The 17,500-nt window shown below is 45.9% G+C and overlaps 11 non-coding genes across 11 annotated transcripts; 6 read left to right on the top strand and 5 right to left on the bottom strand.

Annotated features, from left to right (window-relative positions):
• Nucleotides 1–1,385: 1,385 nt before the first annotated feature.
• Nucleotides 1,386–1,458, top strand: TRNAK-CUU (transfer RNA lysine (anticodon CUU)). The gene has a single exon. It is a non-coding gene; the product is annotated as a tRNA-Lys (tRNA).
• A 1,343-nt stretch (nucleotides 1,459–2,801) lies between these two features.
• Nucleotides 2,802–2,872, bottom strand: TRNAG-GCC (transfer RNA glycine (anticodon GCC)). The gene has a single exon. It is a non-coding gene; the product is annotated as a tRNA-Gly (tRNA).
• A 134-nt stretch (nucleotides 2,873–3,006) lies between these two features.
• Nucleotides 3,007–3,079, top strand: TRNAK-CUU (transfer RNA lysine (anticodon CUU)). Its single transcript has one exon. It is a non-coding gene; the product is annotated as a tRNA-Lys (tRNA).
• A 2,961-nt stretch (nucleotides 3,080–6,040) lies between these two features.
• TRNAG-GCC (transfer RNA glycine (anticodon GCC)) lies at nucleotides 6,041–6,111 on the bottom strand. The gene has a single exon. It is a non-coding gene; the product is annotated as a tRNA-Gly (tRNA).
• Nucleotides 6,112–6,245: 134 nt separating this feature from the next.
• Nucleotides 6,246–6,318, top strand: TRNAK-CUU (transfer RNA lysine (anticodon CUU)). Its single transcript has one exon. It is a non-coding gene; the product is annotated as a tRNA-Lys (tRNA).
• Nucleotides 6,319–9,441: 3,123 nt separating this feature from the next.
• On the top strand, nucleotides 9,442–9,514 carry TRNAK-CUU (transfer RNA lysine (anticodon CUU)). The gene has a single exon. It is a non-coding gene; the product is annotated as a tRNA-Lys (tRNA).
• A 1,343-nt stretch (nucleotides 9,515–10,857) lies between these two features.
• TRNAG-GCC (transfer RNA glycine (anticodon GCC)) lies at nucleotides 10,858–10,928 on the bottom strand. Its single transcript has one exon. It is a non-coding gene; the product is annotated as a tRNA-Gly (tRNA).
• Nucleotides 10,929–11,062: 134 nt separating this feature from the next.
• TRNAK-CUU (transfer RNA lysine (anticodon CUU)) lies at nucleotides 11,063–11,135 on the top strand. Its single transcript has one exon. It is a non-coding gene; the product is annotated as a tRNA-Lys (tRNA).
• A 4,582-nt stretch (nucleotides 11,136–15,717) lies between these two features.
• Nucleotides 15,718–15,788, bottom strand: TRNAG-GCC (transfer RNA glycine (anticodon GCC)). Its single transcript has one exon. It is a non-coding gene; the product is annotated as a tRNA-Gly (tRNA).
• A 134-nt stretch (nucleotides 15,789–15,922) lies between these two features.
• TRNAK-CUU (transfer RNA lysine (anticodon CUU)) lies at nucleotides 15,923–15,995 on the top strand. The gene has a single exon. It is a non-coding gene; the product is annotated as a tRNA-Lys (tRNA).
• Nucleotides 15,996–17,338: 1,343 nt separating this feature from the next.
• TRNAG-GCC (transfer RNA glycine (anticodon GCC)) lies at nucleotides 17,339–17,409 on the bottom strand. Its single transcript has one exon. It is a non-coding gene; the product is annotated as a tRNA-Gly (tRNA).
• Between the last annotated feature and the right edge of the window lie 91 nt (nucleotides 17,410–17,500).

Raw genomic sequence — 17,500 nt, forward strand, 5'->3', positions numbered from 1 at the left:
TCTTTTAACAACTTTTCAGCAAAAGTGCTTCACCACCCCAAGAAAGAGAAAAACACTCCTTCTTACAATCTTACTCATCTTTCCTATACTACTTTTCTTATCTGCTTTTCCCAGATTTCCGTTGGCTTTACTCCAGTCCTTTTGTCAAGGAGAGACTTACAATCAATCACTTGACAAGGAACAACCACCTGAAAGATACTCATTCTCGTATGCCTGGTGCACACCATGCAATTCCCCATCAGATAGATGGGCCGATAGATCCTTTCCGACAGACACGATCGGATTTCCGTTCGGATTTCCGATCACTACTATGCAAATCAATCAGAAAAACGATCGGAAATCAGATCGGACCTGCCGGAAATCATCTGTTCGACCCATCTATCTGACAGGCATTGGTATGGTGTGTATTAGGCTTTGCACTCCAAAGGTGCTCACATAGCAGTATGAGGAGGGCACTCTGCACACGGCCTGAGATTTAGCTGAGAGGATTGAAAAAAAGGAAGTTGCTCTTTCCCTTAACTTGTTTTTAGATGAGGTACTTCCCAACAAAAGTTACAAACCAAAAAGCCTTTCAGTCCCGGCAAGCAAAAAAAGTGGTTGCTTTCATTTGACTTAAGTTTGTTACTACTTTTTTTTCTGTACTTTTAGTATGTTTTCTTAATTGCTAGGTGCTGGGAAAGCAAGTTGTAGGTAAGCTGACACAACATCTCAACATCTACTGTGAGAAAACTCAGGACAAAAGTAGAATGAATGAGGGCCTAGAGAGAACGCTACAAATTTGAGCAAGGCCCTGAGTAGAGTGCAAAGACAACAAGGCAAAAAGTTGTAAAACAACACCAGATGAGCAGATGCTGCTGACTTGGCATTTCCGAGGCTTTTCTAGACAGTTAAAAAGAAGCCTAATAGGTGAGTACTGGAGAGGGAGAGATGCTGCACATCACTGGCACTGCTAGAAGACATGCAAGGCCTTTGGGCACGCAAGTGTCCCAAGGCTGCTTTAACTTGTGTGTCTTAGAGTCATGTTTGCTGGGTACTAGGGTCCCTCTTCTCGACTGTCAGCCAGCACTGTGGCCAAGTGCCACGGTGACTCTTGCAAATGTCCTTAAATGGCTTCTGGCCTGCAGAGATGTCTTAAGCTTGAGAAGTGCAAAGTGTGGAGGTGTGCCAAAATCCTAGCATTTGCATTGGCCGGGAATCAAACCCAGGCCTCCCGCGTGGCAGGCGAGAATTCTACCACTGAACCACCAATGCCTTGCCCTGTTGCTCGGTGCTGAAAAACGTGGCCAGCCAAATCAGGCCATACAAGATTGCCTTCTTCTGTGCGGATGGCAAAGGTGAGGCTGGCGCCATTTTGCAATTTTTGACATTTCAGCTCAAGCAAGCAAGCCCGGCTAGCTCAGTCGGTAGAGCATGAGACTCTTAATCTCAGGGTCGTGGGTTCGAGCCCCACGTTGGGCGATCAAAGCTTCTCCTTTTACTTTCTACTAGGCAGAGCTCCTCCAAAACGATTACAAACCATCACCAGGCCATCACTTCCTCTTTCACATGCCACTCCCCACTCCCTTTGCTAACAAACGAAAATGTCATCTCAGCTTTCCCCTTCACTTTTACTCACACAACCTCTTTTAACAACTTTTCAGCAAAAGTGCTTCACCACCCCAAGAAAGAGAAAAACACTCCTTCTTACAATCTTACTCATCTTTCCTATACTACTTTTCTTATCTGCTTTTCCCAGATTTCCGTTGGCTTTACTCCAGTCCTTTTGTCAAGGAGAGACTTACAATCAATCACTTGACAAGGAACAACCACCTGAAAGATACTCATTCTCGTATGCCTGGTGCACACCATGCAATTCCCCATCAGATAGATGGGCCGATAGATCCTTTCCGACAGACACGATCGGATTTCCGTTCGGATTTCCGATCACTACTATGCAAATCCATCAGAAAAACGATCGGAAATCAGATCGGACCTGCCGGAAATCATCTGTTCGACCCATCTATCTGACAGGCATTGGTATGGTGTGTATTAGGCTTTGCACTCCAAAGGTGCTCACATAGCAGTATGAGGAGGGCACTCTGCACACGGCCTGAGATTTAGCTGAGAGGATTGAAAAAAAGGAAGTTGCTCTTTCCCTTAACTTGTTTTTAGATGGGGTACTTCCCAACAAAAGTTACAAACCAAAAAGCCTTTCAGTCCCGGCAAGCAAAAAAAGTGGTTGCTTTCATTTGACTTAAGTTTGTTACTACTTTTTTTTCTGTACTTTTAGTATGTTTTCTTAATTGCTAGGTGCTGGGAAAGCAAGTTGTAGGTAAGCTGACACAACATCTCAACATCTACTGTGAGAAAACTCAGGACAAAAGTAGAATGAATGAGGGCTTAGAGAGAACGCTCCAAATTTGAGCAAGGCCCTGAGTAGAGTGCAAAGACAACAAGGCAAAAAGTTGTAAAACAACACCAGATGAGCAGATGCTGCTGACTTGGCATTTCCGAGGCTTTTCTAGACAGTTAAAAAGAAGCCTAATAGGTGAGTACTGGAGAGGGAGAGATGCTGCACGTCACTGGCACTGCTAGAAGACATGCAAGGCCTTTGGGCACGCAAGTGTCCCAAGGCTGCTTTAACTTGTGTGTCTTAGAGTCATGTTTGCTGGGTACTAGGGTCCCTCTTCTCGACTGTCAGCCAGCACTGTGGCCAAGTGCCACGGTGACTCTTGCAAATGTCCTTAAATGGCTTCTGGCCTGCAGAGATGTCTTAAGCTTGAGAAGTGCAAAGTGTGGAGGTGTGCCAAAATCCTAGCATTTGCATTGGCCGGGAATCGAACCCGGGCCTCCCGCGTGGCAGGCGAGAATTCTACCACTGAACCACCAATGCCTTGCCCTGTTGCTCGGTGCTGAAAAACGTGGCCAGCCAAATCAGGCCATACAAGATTGCCTTCTTCTGTGCGGATGGCAAAGGTGAGGCTGGCGCCATTTTGCAATTTTTGACATTTCAGCTCAAGCAAGCAAGCCCGGCTAGCTCAGTCGGTAGAGCATGAGACTCTTAATCTCAGGGTCGTGGGTTCAAGCCCCACGTTGGGCGATTTATTCTCCTTTTACTTTCTACTAGGCAGAGCTCCTCCAAAACGATTACAAACCATCACCAGGCCATCACTTCCTCTTTCACATGCCACTCCCCACTCCCTTTGCTAACAAACGAAAATGTCATCTCAGCTTTCCCCTTCACTTTTACTCACACAACCTCTTTTAACTACTTTTCAGCAAAAGTGCTTCACCACCCCAAGAAAGAGAAAAACACTCCTTCTTACAATCTTACTCATCTTTCCTATACTACTTTTCTTATCTGCTTTTCCCAGATTTCCGTTGGCTTTACTCCAGTCCTTTTGTCAAGGAGAGACTTACAATCAATCACTTGACAAGGAACAACCACCTGAAAGATACTCATTCTCGTATGCCTGGTGCACACCATGCAATTCCCCATCAGATAGATGGGCCGATAGATCCTTTCCGACAGACACGATCGGATTTCCGTTCGGATTTCCGATCACTACTATGCAAATCCATCAGAAAAACGATCGGAAATCAGATCGGACCTGCCGGAAATCATCTGTTCGACCCATCTATCTGACAGGCATTGGTATGGTGTGTATTAGGCTTTGCACTCCAAAGTTGCTCACATAGCAGTATGAGGAGGGCACTCTGCACACGGCCAGAGATTTAGCTGAGAGGATTGAAAAAAAGGAAGTTGCTCTTTCCCTTAACTTGTTTTTAGATGAGGTACTTCCCAACAAAAGTTACAAACCAAAAAGCCTTTCAGTCCCGGCAAGCAAAAAAAGTGGTTGCTTTCATTTGACTTAAGTTTGTTACTACTTTTTTTTCTGTACTTTTAGTATGTTTTCTTAATTGCTAGGTGCTGGGAAAGCAAGTTGTAGGTAAGCTGACACAACATCTCAACATCTACTGTGAGAAAACTCAGGACAAAAGTAGAATGAATGAGGGCCTAGAGAGAACGCTCCAAATTTGAGCAAGGCCCTGAGTAGAGTGCAAAGACAACAAGGCAAAAAGTTGTAAAACAACACCAGATGAGCAGATGCTGCTGACTTGGCATTTCCGAGGCTTTTCTAGACAGTTAAAAAGAAGCCTAATAGGTGAGTACTGGAGAGGGAGAGATGCTGCACGTCACTGGCACTGCTAGAAGACATGCAAGGCCTTTGGGCACGCAAGTGTCCCAAGGCTGCTTTAACTTGTGTGTCTTAGAGTCATGTTTGCTGGGTACTAGGGTCCCTCTTCTCGACTGTCAGCCAGCACTGTGGCCAAGTGCCACGGTGACTCTTGCAAATGTCCTTAAATGGCTTCTGGCCTGCAGAGATGTCTTAAGCTTGAGAAGTGCAAAGTGTGGAGGTGTGCCAAAATCCTAGCATTTGCATTGGCCGGGAATCAAACCCTGGCCTCCTGCGTGGCAGGCGAGAATTCTACCACTGAACCACCAATGCCTTGCCCTGTTGCTCGGTGCTTAAAAATGTGGCCAGCCAAATCAGGCCATACAAGATTGCCTTCTTCTGTGCGGATGGCAAAGGTGAGGCTGGCGCCATTTTGCAATTTTTGACATTTCAGCTCAAGCAAGCAAGCCTGGCTAGCTCAGTCGGTAGAGCATGAGACACTTAATCTCAGGGTCGTGGGTTTGAGCCCCACGTTGGGCGATCAAAGCTTCTCCTTTTACTTTCTACTAGGCAGAGCTCCTCCAAAACGATTACAAACCATCACCAGGCCATCACTTCCTCTTTCACATGCCACTCCCCACTCCCTTTGCTAACAAACGAAAATGTCATCTCAGCTTTCCCCTTCACTTTTACTCACACAACCTCTTTTAACAACTTTTCAGCAAAAGTGCTTCACCACCCCAAGAAAGAGAAAAACACTCCTTCTTACAATCTTACTCATCTTTCCTATACTACTTTTCTTATCTGCTTTTCCCAGATTTCCATTGGCTTTACTCCAGTCCTTTTGTCAAGGAAAGACTTACAATCAATCACTTGACAAGGAACAACCACCTGAAAGATACTCATTCTCGTATGCCTGGTGCACACCATGCAATTCCCCATCAGATAGATGGGCCGATAGATCCTTTCCGACAGACACGATCGGATTTCCGTTCGGATTTCCGATCACTACTATGCAAATCAATCAGAAAAACGATCGGAAATCAGATCGGACCTCCCAGAAATCATCTGTTCGACCCATCTATCTGACAGGCATTGGTATGGTGTGTATTAGGCTTTGCACTCCAAAGGTGCTCACATAGCAGTATGAGGAGGGCACTCTGCACACGGCCTGAGATTTAGCTGAGAGGATTGAAAAAAAGGAAGTTGCTCTTTCCCTTAACTTGTTTTTAGATGAGGTACTTCCCAACAAAAGTTACAAACCAAAAAGCCTTTCAGTCCCGGCAAGCAAAAAAAGTGGTTGCTTTCATTTGACTTAAGTTTGTTACTACTTTTTTTTCTGTACTTTTAGTATGTTTTCTTAATTGCTAGGTGCTGGGAAAGCAAGTTGTAGGTAAGCTGACACAACATCTCAACATCTACTGTGAGAAAACTCAGGACAAAAGAAGAATGAATGAGGGCCTAGAGAGAACGCTCCAAATTTGAGCAAGGCCCTGAGTAGAGTGCAAAGACAACAAGGCAAAAAGTTGTAAAACAACACCAGATGAGCAGATGCTGCTGACTTGGCATTTCCGAGGCTTTTCTAGACAGTTAAAAAGAAGCCTAATAGGTGAGTACTGGAGAGGGAGAGATGCTGCACGTCACTGGCACTGCTAGAAGACATGCAAGGCCTTTGGGCACGCAAGTGTCCCAAGGCTGCTATAACTTGTGTGTCTTAGAGTCATGTTTGCTGGGTACTAGTGTCCCTCTTCTCGACTGTCAGCCAGCACTGTGGCCAAGTGCCACGGTGACTCTTGCAAATGTCCTTAAATGGCTTCTGGCCTGCAGAGATGTCTTAAGCTTGAGAAGTGCAAAGTGTGGAGGTGTGCCAAAATCCTAGCATTTGCATTGGCCGGGAATCGAACCCGGGCCTCCCGCGTGGCAGGCGAGAATTCTACCACTGAACCACCAATGCCTTGCCCTGTTGCTCAGTGCTGAAAAACGTGGCCAGCCAAATCAGGCCATACAAGATTGCCTTCTTCTGTGCGGATGGCAAAGGTGAGGCTGGCGCCATTTTGCAATTTTTGACATTTCAGCTCAAGCAAGCAAGCCCGGCTAGCTCAGTCGGTAGAGCATGAGACTCTTAATCTCAGGGTCGTGGGTTCAAGCCCCACGTTGGGCGATCAAAGCTTCTCCTTTTACTTTCTACTAGGCAGAGCTCCTCCAAAACGATTACAAACCATCACCAGGCCATCACTTCCTCTTTCACATGCCACTCCCCACTCCCTTTGCTAACAAACGAAAATGTCATCTCAGCTTTCCCCTTCACTTTTACTCACACAACCTCTTTTAACAACTTTTCAGCAAAAGTGCTTCACCACCCCAAGAAAGAGAAAAACACTCCTTCTTACAATCTTACTCATCTTTCCTATACTACTTTTCTTATCTGCTTTTCCCAGATTTCCGTTGGCTTTACTCCAGTCCTTTTGTCAAGGAGAGACTTACAATCAATCACTTGACAAGGAACAACCACCTGAAAGATACTCATTCTCGTATGCCTGGTGCACACCATGCAATTCCCCATCAGATAGATGGGCCGATAGATCCTTTCCGACAGACACGATCGGATTTCCGTTCGGATTTCCGATCACTACTATGCAAATCCATCAGAAAAACGATCGGAAATCAGATCGGACCTGCCGGAAATCATCTGTTCGACCCATCTATCTGACAGGCATTGGTATGAGGAGGGCACTCTGCACACGGCCAGAGATTTAGCTGAGAGGATTGAAAAAAAGGAAGTTGCTCTTTCCCTTAACTTGTTTTTAGATGAGGTACTTCCCAACAAAAGTTACAGACCAAAAAGCCTTTCAGTCCCGGCAAGCAAAAAAAGTGGTTGCTTTCATTTGACTTAAGTTTGTTACTACTTTTTTTTCTGTACTTTTAGTATGTTTTCTTAATTGCTAGGTGCTGGGAAAGCAAGTTGTAGGTAAGCTGACACAACATCTCAACATCTACTGTGAGAAAACTCAGGACAAAAGTAGAATGAATGAGGGCCTAGAGAGAACGCTACAAATTTGAGCAAGGCCCTGAGTAGAGTGCAAAGACAACAAGGCAAAAAGTTGTAAAACAACACCAGATGAGCAGATGCTGCTGACTTGGCATTTCCGAGGCTTTTCTAGACAGTTAAAAAGAAGCCTAATAGGTGAGTACTGGAGAGGGAGAGATGCTGCACGTCACTGGCACTGCTAGAAGACATGCAAGGCCTTTGGGCACGCAAGTGTCCCAAGGCTGCTTTAACTTGTGTGTCTTAGAGTCATGTTTGCTGGGTACTAGGGTCCCTCTTCTCGACTGTCAGCCAGCACTGTGGCCAAGTGCCACGGTGACTCTTGCAAATGTCCTTAAATGGCTTCTGGCCTGCAGAGATGTCTTAAGCTTGAGAAGTGCAAAGTGTGGAGGTGTGCCAAAAGCCTAGCATTTGCATTGGCCGGGAATCGAACCCGGTCCTCCCGCGTGGCAGGCGAGAATTCTACCACTGAACCACCAATGCCTTGCCCTGTTGCTCGGTGCTGAAAACCGTGGCCAGCCAAATCAGGCCATACAAGATTGCCTTCTTCTGTGCGGATGGCAAAGGTGAGGCTGGCGCCATTTTGCAATTTTTGACATTTCAGCTCAAGCAAGCAAGCCCGGCTAGCTCAGTCGGTAGAGCATGAGACTCTTAATCTCAGGGTTGTGGGTTCGAGCCCCACGTTGGGTGATCAAAGCTTCTCCTTTTACTTTCTACTAGGCAGAGCTCCTCCAAAACGATTACAAACCATCACCAGGCCATCACTTCCTCTTTCACATGCCACTCCCCACTCCCTTTGCTAACAAACGAAAATGTCATCTCAGCTTTCCCCTTCACTTTTACTCACACAACCTCTTTTAACAACTTTTCAGCAAAAGTGCTTCACCACCCCAAGAAAGAGAAAAACACTCCTTCTTACAATCTTACTCATCTTTCCTATACTACTTTTCTTATCTGCTTTTCCCAGATTTCCGTTGGCTTTACTCCAGTCCTTTTGTCAAGGAGAGACTTACAATCAATCACTTGACAAGGAACAACCACCTGAAAGATACTCATTCTCGTATGCCTGGTGCACACCATGCAATTCCCCATCAGATAGATGGGCCGATAGATCCTTTCCGACAGACACGATCGGATTTCCGTTCGGATTTCCGATCACTACTATGCAAATCAATCAGAAAAACGATCGGAAATCAGATCGGACCTGCCGGAAATCATCTGTTCGACCCATCTATCTGACAGGCATTGGTATGGTGTGTATTAGGCTTTGCACTCCAAAGGTGCTCACATAGCAGTATGAGGAGGGCACTATGCACACGGCCTGAGATTTAGCTGAGAGGATTGAAAAAAAGGAAGTTGCTCTTTCCCTTAACTTGTTTTTAGATGAGGTACTTCCCAACAAAAGTTACAAACCAAAAAGCCTTTCAGTCCCGGCAAGCAAAAAAAGTGGTTGCTTTCATTTGACTTAAGTTTGTTACTACTTTTTTTTCTGTACTTTTAGTATGTTTTCTTAATTGCTAGGTGCTGGGAAAGCAAGTTGTAGGTAAGCTGACACAACATCTCAACATCTACTGTGAGAAAACTCAGGACAAAAGTAGAATGAATGAGGGCCTAGAGAGAACGCTACAAATTTGAGCAAGGCCCTGAGTAGAGTGCAAAGACAACAAGGCAAAAAGTTGTAAAACAACACCAGATGAGCAGATGCTGCTGACTTGGCATTTCCGAGGCTTTTCTAGACAGTTAAAAAGAAGCCTAATAGGTGAGTACTGGAGAGGGAGAGATGCTGCACATCACTGGCACTGCTAGAAGACATGCAAGGCCTTTGGGCACGCAAGTGTCCCAAGGCTGCTTTAACTTGTGTGTCTTAGAGTCATGTTTGCTGGGTACTAGGGTCCCTCTTCTCGACTGTCAGCCAGCACTGTGGCCAAGTGCCACGGTGACTCTTGCAAATGTCCTTAAATGGCTTCTGGCCTGCAGAGATGTCTTAAGCTTGAGAAGTGCAAAGTGTGGAGGTGTGCCAAAATCCTAGCATTTGCATTGGCCGGGAATCAAACCCAGGCCTCCCGCGTGGCAGGCGAGAATTCTACCACTGAACCACCAATGCCTTGCCCTGTTGCTCGGTGCTGAAAAACGTGGCCAGCCAAATCAGGCCATACAAGATTGCCTTCTTCTGTGCGGATGGCAAAGGTGAGGCTGGCGCCATTTTGCAATTTTTTACATTTCAGCTCAAGCAAGCAAGCCCGGCTAGCTCAGTCGGTAGAGCATGAGACTCTTAATCTCAGGGTCGTGGGTTCGAGCCCCACGTTGGGCGATCAAAGCTTCTCCTTTTACTTTCTACTAGGCAGAGCTCCTCCAAAACGATTACAAACCATCACCAGGCCATCACTTCCTCTTTCACATGCCACTCCCCACTCCCTTTGCTAACAAACGAAAATGTCATCTCAGCTTTCCCCTTCACTTTTACTCACACAACCTCTTTTAACAACTTTTCAGCAAAAGTGCTTCACCACCCCAAGAAAGAGAAAAACACTCCTTCTTACAATCTTACTCATCTTTCCTATACTACTTTTCTTATCTGCTTTTCCCAGATTTCCGTTGGCTTTACTCCAGTCCTTTTGTCAAGGAGAGACTTACAATCAATCACTTGACAAGGAACAACCACCTGAAAGATACTCATTCTCGTATGCCTGGTGCACACCATGCAATTCCCCATCAGATAGATGGGCCGATAGATCCTTTCCGACAGACACGATCGGATTTCCGTTCGGATTTCCGATCACTACTATGCAAATCCATCAGAAAAACGATCGGAAATCAGATCGGACCTGCCGGAAATCATCTGTTCGACCCATCTATCTGACAGGCATTGGTATGGTGTGTATTAGGCTTTGCACTCCAAAGGTGCTCACATAGCAGTATGAGGAGGGCACTCTGCACACGGCCTGAGATTTAGCTGAGAGGATTGAAAAAAAGGAAGTTGCTCTTTCCCTTAACTTGTTTTTAGATGGGGTACTTCCCAACAAAAGTTACAAACCAAAAAGCCTTTCAGTCCCGGCAAGCAAAAAAAGTGGTTGCTTTCATTTGACTTAAGTTTGTTACTACTTTTTTTTCTGTACTTTTAGTATGTTTTCTTAATTGCTAGGTGCTGGGAAAGCAAGTTGTAGGTAAGCTGACACAACATCTCAACATCTACTGTGAGAAAACTCAGGACAAAAGTAGAATGAATGAGGGCTTAGAGAGAACGCTCCAAATTTGAGCAAGGCCCTGAGTAGAGTGCAAAGACAACAAGGCAAAAAGTTGTAAAACAACACCAGATGAGCAGATGCTGCTGACTTGGCATTTCCGAGGCTTTTCTAGACAGTTAAAAAGAAGCCTAATAGGTGAGTACTGGAGAGGGAGAGATGCTGCACGTCACTGGCACTGCTAGAAGACATGCAAGGCCTTTGGGCACGCAAGTGTCCCAAGGCTGCTTTAACTTGTGTGTCTTAGAGTCATGTTTGCTGGGTACTAGGGTCCCTCTTCTCGACTGTCAGCCAGCACTGTGGCCAAGTGCCACGGTGACTCTTGCAAATGTCCTTAAATGGCTTCTGGCCTGCAGAGATGTCTTAAGCTTGAGAAGTGCAAAGTGTGGAGGTGTGCCAAAATCCTAGCATTTGCATTGGCCGGGAATCGAACCCGGGCCTCCCGCGTGGCAGGCGAGAATTCTACCACTGAACCACCAATGCCTTGCCCTGTTGCTCGGTGCTGAAAAACGTGGCCAGCCAAATCAGGCCATACAAGATTGCCTTCTTCTGTGCGGATGGCAAAGGTGAGGCTGGCGCCATTTTGCAATTTTTGACATTTCAGCTCAAGCAAGCAAGCCCGGCTAGCTCAGTCGGTAGAGCATGAGACTCTTAATCTCAGGGTCGTGGGTTCAAGCCCCACGTTGGGCGATTTATTCTCCTTTTACTTTCTACTAGGCAGAGCTCCTCCAAAACGATTACAAACCATCACCAGGCCATCACTTCCTCTTTCACATGCCACTCCCCACTCCCTTTGCTAACAAACGAAAATGTCATCTCAGCTTTCCCCTTCACTTTTACTCACACAACCTCTTTTAACTACTTTTCAGCAAAAGTGCTTCACCACCCCAAGAAAGAGAAAAACACTCCTTCTTACAATCTTACTCATCTTTCCTATACTACTTTTCTTATCTGCTTTTCCCAGATTTCCGTTGGCTTTACTCCAGTCCTTTTGTCAAGGAGAGACTTACAATCAATCACTTGACAAGGAACAACCACCTGAAAGATACTCATTCTCGTATGCCTGGTGCACACCATGCAATTCCCCATCAGATAGATGGGCCGATAGATCCTTTCCGACAGACACGATCGGATTTCCGTTCGGATTTCCGATCACTACTATGCAAATCCATCAGAAAAACGATCGGAAATCAGATCGGACCTGCCGGAAATCATCTGTTCGACCCATCTATCTGACAGGCATTGGTATGGTGTGTATTAGGCTTTGCACTCCAAAGTTGCTCACATAGCAGTATGAGGAGGGCACTCTGCACACGGCCAGAGATTTAGCTGAGAGGATTGAAAAAAAGGAAGTTGCTCTTTCCCTTAACTTGTTTTTAGATGAGGTACTTCCCAACAAAAGTTACAAACCAAAAAGCCTTTCAGTCCCGGCAAGCAAAAAAAGTGGTTGCTTTCATTTGACTTAAGTTTGTTACTACTTTTTTTTCTGTACTTTTAGTATGTTTTCTTAATTGCTAGGTGCTGGGAAAGCAAGTTGTAGGTAAGCTGACACAACATCTCAACATCTACTGTGAGAAAACTCAGGACAAAAGTAGAATGAATGAGGGCCTAGAGAGAACGCTCCAAATTTGAGCAAGGCCCTGAGTAGAGTGCAAAGACAACAAGGCAAAAAGTTGTAAAACAACACCAGATGAGCAGATGCTGCTGACTTGGCATTTCCGAGGCTTTTCTAGACAGTTAAAAAGAAGCCTAATAGGTGAGTACTGGAGAGGGAGAGATGCTGCACGTCACTGGCACTGCTAGAAGACATGCAAGGCCTTTGGGCACGCAAGTGTCCCAAGGCTGCTTTAACTTGTGTGTCTTAGAGTCATGTTTGCTGGGTACTAGGGTCCCTCTTCTCGACTGTCAGCCAGCACTGTGGCCAAGTGCCACGGTGACTCTTGCAAATGTCCTTAAATGGCTTCTGGCCTGCAGAGATGTCTTAAGCTTGAGAAGTGCAAAGTGTGGAGGTGTGCCAAAATCCTAGCATTTGCATTGGCCGGGAATCAAACCCTGGCCTCCTGCGTGGCAGGCGAGAATTCTACCACTGAACCACCAATGCCTTGCCCTGTTGCTCGGTGCTTAAAAATGTGGCCAGCCAAATCAGGCCATACAAGATTGCCTTCTTCTGTGCGGATGGCAAAGGTGAGGCTGGCGCCATTTTGCAATTTTTGACATTTCAGCTCAAGCAAGCAAGCCTGGCTAGCTCAGTCGGTAGAGCATGAGACACTTAATCTCAGGGTCGTGGGTTTGAGCCCCACGTTGGGCGATCAAAGCTTCTCCTTTTACTTTCTACTAGGCAGAGCTCCTCCAAAACGATTACAAACCATCACCAGGCCATCACTTCCTCTTTCACATGCCACTCCCCACTCCCTTTGCTAACAAACGAAAATGTCATCTCAGCTTTCCCCTTCACTTTTACTCACACAACCTCTTTTAACAACTTTTCAGCAAAAGTGCTTCACCACCCCAAGAAAGAGAAAAACACTCCTTCTTACAATCTTACTCATCTTTCCTATACTACTTTTCTTATCTGCTTTTCCCAGATTTCCATTGGCTTTACTCCAGTCCTTTTGTCAAGGAAAGACTTACAATCAATCACTTGACAAGGAACAACCACCTGAAAGATACTCATTCTCGTATGCCTGGTGCACACCATGCAATTCCCCATCAGATAGATGGGCCGATAGATCCTTTCCGACAGACACGATCGGATTTCCGTTCGGATTTCCGATCACTACTATGCAAATCAATCAGAAAAACGATCGGAAATCAGATCGGACCTCCCAGAAATCATCTGTTCGACCCATCTATCTGACAGGCATTGGTATGGTGTGTATTAGGCTTTGCACTCCAAAGGTGCTCACATAGCAGTATGAGGAGGGCACTCTGCACACGGCCTGAGATTTAGCTGAGAGGATTGAAAAAAAGGAAGTTGCTCTTTCCCTTAACTTGTTTTTAGATGAGGTACTTCCCAACAAAAGTTACAAACCAAAAAGCCTTTCAGTCCCGGCAAGCAAAAAAAGTGGTTGCTTTCATTTGACTTAAGTTTGTTACTACTTTTTTTTCTGTACTTTTAGTATGTTTTCTTAATTGCTAGGTGCTGGGAAAGCAAGTTGTAGGTAAGCTGACACAACATCTCAACATCTACTGTGAGAAAACTCAGGACAAAAGAAGAATGAATGAGGGCCTAGAGAGAACGCTCCAAATTTGAGCAAGGCCCTGAGTAGAGTGCAAAGACAACAAGGCAAAAAGTTGTAAAACAACACCAGATGAGCAGATGCTGCTGACTTGGCATTTCCGAGGCTTTTCTAGACAGTTAAAAAGAAGCCTAATAGGTGAGTACTGGAGAGGGAGAGATGCTGCACGTCACTGGCACTGCTAGAAGACATGCAAGGCCTTTGGGCACGCAAGTGTCCCAAGGCTGCTTTAACTTGTGTGTCTTAGAGTCATGTTTGCTGGGTACTAGTGTCCCTCTTCTCGACTGTCAGCCAGCACTGTGGCCAAGTGCCACGGTGACTCTTGCAAATGTCCTTAAATGGCTTCTGGCCTGCAGAGATGTCTTAAGCTTGAGAAGTGCAAAGTGTGGAGGTGTGCCAAAATCCTAGCATTTGCATTGGCCAGGAATCGAACCCGGGCCTCCCGCGTGGCAGGCGAGAATTCTACCACTGAACCACCAATGCCTTGCCCTGTTGCTCAGTGCTGAAAAACGTGGCCAGCCAAATCAGGCCATACAAGATTGCCTTCTTCTGTGCGGATGGCAAAGGTGAGGCTGGCGCCATTTTGCAATTTTTGACATTTCAGCTCAAGCAAGCAAGCCCGGCTAGCTCAGTCGGTAGAGCATGAGACTCTTAATCTCAGGGTCGTGGGTTTGAGCCCCACGTTGGGCGATCAAAGCTTCTCCTTTTACTTTCTACTAGGCAGAGCTCCTCCAAAACGATTACAAACCATCACCAGGCCATCACTTCCTCTTTCACATGCCACTCCCCACTCCCTTTGCTAACAAACGAAAATGTCATCTCAGCTTTCCCCTTCACTTTTACTCACACAACCTCTTTTAACAACTTTTCAGCAAAAGTGCTTCACCACCCCAAGAAAGAGAAAAACACTCCTTCTTACAATCTTACTCATCTTTCCTATACTACTTTTCTTATCTGCTTTTCCCAGATTTCCGTTGGCTTTACTCCAGTCCTTTTGTCAAGGAGAGACTTACAATCAATCACTTGACAAGGAACAACCACCTGAAAGATACTCATTCTCGTATGCCTGGTGCACACCATGCAATTCCCCATCAGATAGATGGGCCGATAGATCCTTTCCGACAGACACGATCGGATTTCCGTTCGGATTTCCGATCACTACTATGCAAATCCATCAGAAAAATGATCGGAAATCAGATCGGACCTGCCGGAAATCATCTGTTCGACCCATCTATCTGACAGGCATTGGTATGGTGTGTATTAGGCTTTGCACTCCAAAGTTGCTCACATAGCAGTATGAGGAGGGCACTCTGCACACGGCCAGAGATTTAGCTGAGAGGATTGAAAAAAAGGAAGTTGCTCTTTCCCTTAACTTGTTTTTAGATGAGGTACTTCCCAACAAAAGTTACAAACCAAAAAGCCTTTCAGTCCCGGCAAGCAAAAAAAGTGGTTGCTTTCATTTGACTTAAGTTTGTTACTACTTTTTTTTCTGTACTTTTAGTATGTTTTCTTAATTGCTAGGTGCTGGGGAAGCAAGTTGTAGGTAAGCTGACACAACATCTCAACATCTACTGTGAGAAAACTCAGGACCAAAGTAGAATGAATGAGGGCCTAGAGAGAACGCTCCAAATTTGAGCAAGGCCCTGAGTAGAGTGCAAAGACAACAAGGCAAAAAGTTGTAAAACAACACCAGATGACCAGATGCTGCTGACTTGGCATTTCCGAGGCTTTTCTAGACAGTTAAAAAGAAGCCTAATAGGTGAGTACTGGAGAGGGAGAGATGCTGCACGTCACTGGCACTGCTAGAAGACATGCAAGGTCTTTGGGCACGCAAGTGTCCCAAGGCTGCTTTAACTTGTGTGTCTTAGAGTCATGTTTGCTGGGTACTAGGGTCCCTCTTCTCGACTGTCAGCCAGCACTGTGGCCAAGTGCCACGGTGACTCTTGCAAATGTCCTTAAATGGCTTCTGGCCTGCAGAGATGTCTTAAGCTTGAGAAGTGCAAAGTGTGGAGGTGTGCCAAAATCCTAGCATTTGCATTGGCCGGGAATCAAACCCGGGCCTCCCGCGTGGCAGGCGAGAATTCTACCACTGAACCACCAATGCCTTGCCCTGTTGCTCGGTGCTGAAAAACGTGGCCAGCCAAATCAGGCCATACAAGATTGCCTTCTTCTGTGCGGATGGCAAAGGTAAGGCTGGCGCCATTTTGCAATTTTTGACATTTCAGCTCAAGCAAGCAAGCCCGGCTAGCTCAGTCGGTAGAGCATGAGACTCTTAATCTCAGGGTCGTGGGTTCGAGCCCCACGTTGGGCGATCAAAGCTTTTCCTTTTACTTTCTACTAGGCAGAGCTCCTCCAAAACGATTACAAACCATCACCAGGCCATCACTTCCTCTTTCACATGCCACTCCCCACTCCCTTTGCTAACAAACGAAAATGTCATCTCAGCTTTCCCCTTCACTTTTACTCACACAACCTCTTTTAACAACTTTTCAGCAAAAGTGCTTCACCACCCCAAGAAAGAGAAAAACACTCCTTCTTACAATCTTACTCATCTTTCCTATACTACTTTTCTTATCTGCTTTTCCCAGATTTCCGTTGGCTTTACTCCAGTCCTTTTGTCAAGGAGAGACTTACAATCAATCACTTGACAAGGAACAACCACCTGAAAGATACTCATTCTCGTATGCCTGGTGCACACCATGCAATTCCCCATCAGATAGATGGGCCGATAGATCCTTTCCGACAGACACGATCGGATTTCCGTTCGGATTTCCGATCACTACTATGCAAATCCATCAGAAAAACGATCGGAAATCAGATCGGACCTGCCGGAAATCATCTGTTCGACCCATCTATCTGACAGGCATTGGTATGGTGTGTATTAGGCTTTGCACTCCAAAGTTGCTCACATAGCAGTATGAGGAGGGCACTCTGCACACGGCCAGAGATTTAGCTGAGAGGATTGAAAAAAAGGAAGTTGCTCTTTCCCTTAACTTGTTTTTAGATGAGGTACTTCCCAACAAAAGTTACAAACCAAAAAGCCTTTCAGTCCCGGCAAGCAAAAAAAGTGGTTGCTTTCATTTGACTTAAGTTTGTTACTACTTTTTTTTCTGTACTTTTAGTATGTTTTCTTAATTGCTAGGTGCTGGGAAAGCAAGTTGTAGGTAAGCTGACACAACATCTCAACATCTACTGTGAGAAAACTCAGGACAAAAGTAGAATGAATGAGGGCCTAGAGAGAACGCTCCAAATTTGAGCAAGGCCCTGAGTAGAGTGCAAAGACAACAAGGCAAAAAGTTGTAAAACAACACCAGATGACCAGATGCTGCTGACTTGGCATTTCCGAGGCTTTTCTAGACAGTTAAAAAGAAGCCTAATAGGTGAGTACTGGAGAGGGAGAGATGCTGCACGTCACTGGCACTGCTAGAAGACATGCAAGGCCTTTGGGCACGCAAGTGTCCCAAGGCTGCTTTAACTTGTGTGTCTTAGAGTCATGTTTGCTGGGTACTAGGGTCCCTCTTCTCGACTGTCAGCCAGCACTGTGGCCAAGTGCCACGGTGACTCTTGCAAATGTCCTTAAATGGCTTCTGGCCTGCAGAGATGTCTTAAGCTTGAGAAGTGCAAAGTGTGGAGGTGTGCCAAAAGCCTAGCATTTGCATTGGCCGGGAATCGAACCCGGGCCTCCCGCGTGGCAGGCAAGAATTCTACCACTGAACCACCAATGCCTTGCCCTGTTGCTCGGTGCTGAAAAACGTGGCCAGCCAAATCAGGCCATACAAGATTGCCTTCTTCTGTGCGGATGGCAAAGGTGAGGCT

The sequence above is a fragment of the Hyperolius riggenbachi genome, chromosome 4, assembly GCF_040937935.1.
Source record: "Hyperolius riggenbachi isolate aHypRig1 chromosome 4, aHypRig1.pri, whole genome shotgun sequence".
NCBI lineage: Eukaryota > Metazoa > Chordata > Amphibia > Anura > Hyperoliidae > Hyperolius > Hyperolius riggenbachi.